Below are 8,462 nucleotides of genomic sequence, written 5' to 3' on the forward strand. Positions count from 1 at the left end.
ATTGATTGGTTTTTTTTATATTATTTTTATTTTTCTATCATTGTGAAAAGCTGATTGAAGAGACTAATTAATTTCATTTATATTTATTTTCTAATCTGAAAGACTCAATTAACGCATATAAGAAGGAACAACAAAGTAGGCAACATCCGATCCGAAATAAATGACTTTTTAAAAGCATCAAAGGACAAGCATAAGAAAATGACAATAAGACAACCACCGACATCATATTACATATATTGACATATTAGTGAAAAAAGTTTATCCCCTCGATCTATCTTGTTTTTTCTCTTTCACATGTATTAAATGAATGACATTTTGATATAAGACAATGAGACAAAACCCCAAATATAAAGATAATCGAAAGAGATCTACGGTCAATATACAGTCTCAAACAGTATTTAGAATAAAGGAGTACGGTTAATTTTTGAGAAGTATATCATTGTTTTCTGCATGTCATTTTTATCTACGTTTCGAGTTTTTAGATGAAATCAACAATTTGTATTAGGACAACGTCTTGATCAAATGATACGCATGACATTTGTTATCTTTCTATAAAGTTGTGACGTCTCGGCTGCAAGTCCGTAAAAAAGATTAGAGGACTACAAAAACGTCGATTAGAAGTTCATATGATTAGGCGTTGATTTGGAATCTTATTTCATTATAAAGTCAGATTTGGACGTCGAAATATATATTACATATAAAACCACCATACGGTTTATTTAAATTACTCGCGTCCATACTTTACGCAATAGTTAATGTCTGTTCGTAGACATCCGATGAAGAGCATCATTTCCGTGTAATATTTTTTATATCAAAAAAAGGCAACAGTAGTATACCGCTGTTCGAAGCTCATAAATCAATAGGTAAAAACCAAATGCGGGTTACAAACTAAAACTGAGGAAAACGCATTAAATATAAGAGAAGAACAACGGCACAACATGAAAATATAAAACACACAGAAACAAACTAAACAAATTACTGAATGACACAATTTTATTCTCATCATATCTCATGTATAATATTCTGTGAGCAACACAATTATTTTAATATTGCAATCAGCCTGTAAAATGTATTCTACAACATCAAGTGAACCTTAGTTTAATGAACGTTCAATTACCCCTATTCAATATTTTCCACATACATGATGAATAGTAAGTCAATCGAAAATAATGAAGATGAACAACTACTAATTGTGTCTTTAAGATATTCATCAATAAAATTCATCACAATTTTAACGTATTAATGAAGGTTATTCATCCTAAGAGGACGGACTTGTCAATGCGAACCATGTTAAGTGTACATTCAAACTCATAAATAGAAGATAAACTGACAACGCAATGTAAAGAAGAAAAACGATAGATAGGCAAACAAGAATACACATGACACAACATAGAAAATTAAAGACAAAGCAACTCAGACCCCCCAACAACTGGTTGTTATTAAATAAATGTTAAAAAACATGCTAAAAAGTTGTTCGATGTTTAAATATATATATAAAAAAAACAATGATATACTTCTTTACAAAAAATATGATATACTTTTTCACAAGTAAATACAATAGCATCAAGTAAAGCTGTAAAAACGTAAATCATATATTTATTACAGACAAATATTGAAAGTTAACTCAATATAACTGAAGCTTGATTTTTGGTATATTTACTCATCAAAGGTAATGGGCTAAATATATTGTATGACATTGTGTCTACATAAGACGCATCAATGGAATTCCGAACGTTGAAATCAAAATTGTAACATTGATGAACGTTGCAAATAAGACATTTTAAAGTGTTATGCCAACATAGCTCAAGGCTATTTATGCATGTTGGTGAAAATAAAACCTGTACGTTCCAAAATTCTACTTTTTATAAAAAGTCACTTGAAATAACCATGTAAATAATATTTTATAGCACCACATCGATAATAACTACTAGCCGGGTGATATCATTTGATCAAAACGTCCAACAGCGATGGTATCGACAAGGTGGTTGTAAAACCTCATCATAAATATCTTGCCAAGATTTAGTACGTCAGGCGCGGGTTTCATATGAGACCCTTCATAGTGGCATTCGAATCAAAACTGTTGGACGGTCAAATTAATTACTAATTAAAAACATTAAAAAGCAAAATTTCAAAACATTCAGCAAAAACTAAAAATTATCGTTTATGTATGTCTTAGGATAGAACAAACATTGCGATGTGTCACATTTCATGAACAGTGAATTTACATCAAAAGAAATTACAATGTTTATCTATGGCTATGCAAACACAGGCTCATTGAACGAATCCAGGGTGTCAAACACGTGTACCAAGTTTCATCAATTAAGCTCGAAACATGGTTTAAATTTTTTTTTTGAATAAAACTACATCTGGTAGTATCATCACAAATATTTCAACTCTTCTTTAAGACGCTGTAACTTTTGTAAGGTTACTTTAGTCAGTAAAACGCAACGTGTGTGTACATGTACTAAAGGTTTTGAAAGTTATCACATTACGTACTGTATTAAACCATACAGATCGCAGGTATCAAAATGTTAAATAGCAATTTAATACAAGCAATATAATAAAGGAGCCAACGGTCAAATCAGAAAATAAATATGTAGGAACTTGTTTAAAATCCTAAAATAATCGTTCCATTTATCAATGAAATTTAAAAAAAACAACAACAAAAAAACCGGGAAGTCTGTAATCAAAAGGCGGCAGTAAAAGCTAAAACACATCAAAAGCAATGATAACATCTTTCATATCCTGACTTGGTACAGTTTTTTTAATGGTGGATTAAACATGGTTTTTAGCGAGTAATTACACCTTATGTAAGAATGCTGCATTTTGATTGGTTGAAAACCAGTGTATTTTTTTCATATTCTAACTTTTTTTCCTCACTGCCGATGAATTTGCCTCAAATACCCTGGTATTTAGCATTTTAGCTATTCCTTTTTTACCCTCGCGAGCATGTTCCCGCCAAAATTATTCGGAATCTTTCTCATTTATCCCGATTGTTAACTAAGACAACGTCATCATGGTTAAACACTATTGATAGAGTTAAACCGAAAACTGTAAGAGATAGATACATATAAAGGAGAAACAATACGTCTGTACAAATGAACGATTTAATGATGGAATAACAATGACGTTTACACATATAGATACCTTGACGTTACAATATAACACAGTATCAATCAAAATCTATTCGGTGTAATTAAACAGATACTGCATATCATGTTATGGAGGGGTATTTGCGAAAAATACCAGTCTTGGGACCAAATTTCACTCGCTTAGCGGCTTGGGAAATTTCACAGTCCCTTGTCTGGTATTTTTCGCAAATACCCCTCCATAACATGATATATGTGTCCACTAAACCTCTCACTTCTACGAAAGTTGCATAAAATTCCATTATATTGACAACAATGCGTGAACAGAACAAACAGACACAATAGGTGAAAGTGTTCAACACAGCAATACAGCAGTCAAAAATGTGTTATCTTACAGCAGTAAAAAAAATGTTATCTTCTTTGCGAGCAACTTTATGACGTGTCCCTTTCTGCTTTATGTTTCACTTTATTGCGTTAATGACCCATACTCTGCCAAATACCGTAGCTTACTGTACTGGAAATGACATATAAATGATAAATGATGTATTTGTTTGTTTTGAAATTTTGACACAGTGATGTACCCATATTTTGACTATATTTTGACTATTTTACCTTTTATGTCTGCTTTGTTCACGCACCGTTGTAATTATAATGGAATAGACGCGACCCTCATACAAGTGAGAGGTTTAGCGCTAAAAAAAACCAGGTTCAATCCACCATATTCTACATTCGAAAATGCCTGTACCAAATCAGGAGTATGACAGTTGCTGTCCATTCGTTTGATGTGTTTTATCATTTGATTTTGCCATTTTATTAGGAACTTTCCGTTTTGAATTTGTCCTCGGATTTTAGTATTTTTGTGATTTTACTTTATACCAATGTGATGATTTTAAGTCTTTAAACCAGTTTTGGTTATTATGGTTTTACATGTATTCATGTTTTATAATATATGTAGGCCAATATCACAGAGAGTAGTTTCTTTTTATCTTATAATGCGTTTTATCACATTCGTTCTTGATTAGACAAGACAGAACGCAGAATTGTTTAAAACAAACAAAATGCAGTAAAATGTTGCAATTCTTTATAAATTCCTGTTTCTTTTAATGTATCTAATAGTGTTTGCAGTCAATAGGTCTGATCGTAGATCGGTTGTGGTCTATTGTTCAATTGTTCATAGCTGGTTTGTAAGAATGATGATGGCACACGCATTTCGTTGGAATATTACTGATGTACAGTTACAACATAATCTAAGACAGAGGCGTCAGATACCGAAGGAACATGTAAACTAATACGTCGAATATAAACTGACAACGAAAAGGTTACAAAATGAAAAGACAAACAGACAAACAATAGTACACAAAACACAACATAGCACTTAAACTAAAACTAACATCTCGAAGCCCAGAAATATATATTGGGATCATCTCAGACCATCTGGAATGATTCGCGGCTACTCCTCTACATGTAGTATCTATTATGCTCCTCATTTTACTAGTAGTACAAACCAGGTAGGTCATACTCAGGGAATATTGGACAGGTTTGCAAAACTTATGATAGGAGAAATACGCCCTGAAATATGGCATTAACTGGGAGATATGTACTCTGTATGCAGAGGCTGCTGGAATGTTGTAACATAAAAATATAAAGTTCACTTTTAGACAGATCAAATCATCTGCTTTTATTTTGTTTAATTAGTTATCAAAGGTACCAGGATTATAATTTTGTACGCCAGACGCGCGTTTCGTCTACATAAGACTCATCAGTGACGCTCATATCAAAATATTTATAAAGCCAAACAAGTACAAAGTTGAAGAGCATTGAAGATCCAAAATTCCAAAAAGTTGTTCCAAATACGGCTAAGGTAATCTATGCCTGGTATAAGAAAATCCTTAGTTTTTTAAAAAAATTTAAAGTTTGGGAAACAGGAAATTTATGAAAATGACCACATTATTGATATTCATGTCAACACCGAAGTGTTGACTACTGGGCTGGTGATACCCTCGGGGACGACACGTCCACCAGCAGTGGCATCGACCCAGTGGTGTAAATAGTTATCAAAGGTATCAGGATTATAATTTTGTACGCCAGACGCGCGTTTCGTCTACATAAGACTCATCAGTGACGCTCATATCAAAATATTTATAAAGCCAAACAAGTACAAAGTTGAAGAGCATTGAAGATCCAAAATTCCAAAAAGTTGTTCCAAATACGGCTAAGGTAATCTATGCCTGGTATAAGAAAATCCTTAGTTTTTTTTCAAAAATTTTAAGTTTGGGAAACAGGAAATTTATAAAAATGACCACATTATTGATATTCATGTCAACACCGAAGTGTTGACTACTGGGCTGGTGATACCCTCGGGGACGACACGTCCACCAGCAGTGGCATCGACCCAGTGGTGTAAATAGTTATCAAAGGTATCAGGATTATAATTTTGTACGCCAGACGCGCGTTTCGTCTACATAAGACTCATCAGTGACGCTCATATCAAAATATTTATAAAGCCAAACAAGTACGAAGTTGAAGAGCATTGAAGATCCAAAATTCCAAATTTAAAAAAATTCCAAAAATTCAAAATTTAAAACCGAATTTCATTGTCAATTTCTAGTTGTGAGTCACGATATGAAACAGACTTTATCTGTTGTTTTCCTTTATCTCAAGTTCAATAGGATATAGTCACCAAATTTTGAACTATTAAGTGAGAAAATATCATCTATATAGCGGGGAGTAAGTTAAAGGTTACTGTTAACATCTTTTTCTTCTGTATGAAGTCATCCTTATAAGAATTAAGGACCAAATCAGGAAGAAGAGAGGCCTTCGTAATAAAAGGGAATATAAATACATGTACAATAATCGGGAATTAAAACTGAACAAAAATAGATGTGTAGAAGGACCAGTTATGTAGACAATGTTACTGTTTTCCCACTTACAAGTCTTTTAAGGATTTTTGAATTGCCAAATACCTTAAATTTTGTGTTGTATCTGTGCATGGTATGGACAATAGTTATTGGTGTTGTATCTGTGCATGGTATGGACAATAGTTATTGGTCTTGTGACACAGTGTCATTGGTTATCTTCCTCCTCATAGTTTTCAAATACTTTTCAAGTTGTTATTTCGTTTGGTAAATAAAAAGATCTTAAAACCTTCGTTTTAAAAAATACAATAACGGAATTTGATGCGACTGTCATACAAGTGAGAGGTTAAGCGCTATAAAACCAGGTTCCAAAAAAGTAAAATCACAAAAATACGGAACTCAGAGGACAATCCAATCGTAAAGTTCATAATAACATGGCAAAATCAAATGACAAAACACATAAAAAATGAATCGACAAGAACTGTCATATTCCTGACTTGGTACAGGCATTTTCAAATGTAGAAAATGGTGGATTAAACCTGGTTTTATAGCGCTAAACCTCTTTTCTACATTTGAAAATGCCTGTACGAAATCAGGAATATGACAGTTTTTGTCCATTCGTATGATGTGTTTTATCATTTGATTTTGTCATTTGATTAGAGACTTTCTGTTTTGAATTTTCCCCGGAGTTCAGTATTTTTGTGATTTTACTTTTTATGCATACCTCGTTTACTAACAGAAATGAGATGATAGCAAGGTGAAGTTTATCGTACTTTTACAAAGTTCAATATGTAAGTCATTACCTATTTAAGAATTCACGCTATAAAAATAAATAAAGGATAATTTCGATATACGCTGATAAGGTCAATTTGACATCTGTATATATAATATGCGAGTGTCCGTCCCACATGTCAGATTTATATCTCCCTGTTTATACATGCTGTGAATAAATTCAACAGCGAATATTAAAGACTTTTTAATGCATTGTGATTGTAGCTGGATGAATAAAAGTATTGAGGGCTATTTGACTTTCTTGATCTTACTTTTCCTGGATACAATAACATATGACTGCCAATTTTCGTTACATTATACATATTTACAATGATGGATAATAGAATTCTATATTGATGTTATAGTTGTTCTATATACATGACTTTCGTCAAAACGATTGAAGAAAAACTCGGAGTATTGCTACCAACAATTTGGAGGCTTCATTTATGCAAAAAGCTATTTTTGTATGAATTCGAAGTCCTTTTATTGATTAATAATAATTAAGCTTTATCTAAGTATCTCTGGTGAATCGTTTTGCAACCACTGTTTCGAAAAAAGCTATGGTTGAGGTTTCCTACTATACGGTATCACCAGCATAGCAGTCAGCTCTGATTTTTTTGCTCACATATTAAAATTCTCTACGCTTGTCATGCAAACAATAGATTTAGCAAGGTTTAAAACTAGGTTTAATCCACTGTTTTCCACATGATATAATGCATGTACCAAGTCAAGGACAAGACCGTTATTTTCAATTCGTTTTTGATGGCTTAGAGCTTTGAAAATTACCATTCGATAATAGACTTTCCGTATTTAATTTACCTGTTATTTTACATTTTTCTTTTAACTGTTAATTTAAGGTAGCACAATACAAAGATTTTTCATCCCCAATCAGACATCTTTAAACTGATATAATTCCACTTATCTTTCTTTATATTTTATAAAAGAGGTACCAAAAGAAAGAAGAAGGATTAATCTTTCAAATTGTGATAATTTCATTATGACATAATTATTACATCATTAATTGTTATGTAATTAGTTGCCATATTGTGATGTCTATACTTGAATGAATTTAGCTTCTTTGTTATTCATAGCATCCCAAAATATTTTATAGATTCTTCCACAACACAGTTTGACCTCCAAAACTGTGTCTCAGATTTTTCCTATTGTATTTCATTCTCTCATCAATCTTCAATGAAGTTTGCAAAATCAATTCATAAGAGTCCACTAAATTCAATTGGGTATAAAATTTGTTCTATTGATGTTTTTGGAAATCTGAGACACAGTTTTGGAGGTCAAGCTGTGTTGTACAAGAATATATAAAATATTTTGGGATGCTATGAAGAACGAAGAAGCTAAATTCATTCAAGTGTGGACATCACAATATAGCTTCTAATTACATAATAATTAATTATGTAATAATTATGTCATAATGAAATTATCACAACTTGAAAGATTAATCTTTCTTCTTTCTTTTGGTATCTCATTTATAAAATATAAAGAAGGATGAAATGAATTACATCAGTTTAAAGTTGTCTGATTGGGAGTGACAAAATCTTTGTATTGTGCTACCTTAACTATTCATTTTTCAAATTACTATGGATTGTCCACCCTAGGAAGTAAAAAACAATAACAGTACTTAGCACAATTTTCGAAATTTTGGGTCCTTTATGCTTTTAAACTGTGTACTTTATTTGGCCTTGTTATCGTTTTCGATTAGGGCGTCACTGGTGAGTCTTTATTTATAATT

This window comes from Mytilus edulis, chromosome 4 (genome assembly GCF_963676685.1).
Source record: "Mytilus edulis chromosome 4, xbMytEdul2.2, whole genome shotgun sequence".
In the NCBI taxonomy this organism is placed as follows: domain Eukaryota; kingdom Metazoa; phylum Mollusca; class Bivalvia; order Mytilida; family Mytilidae; genus Mytilus; species Mytilus edulis.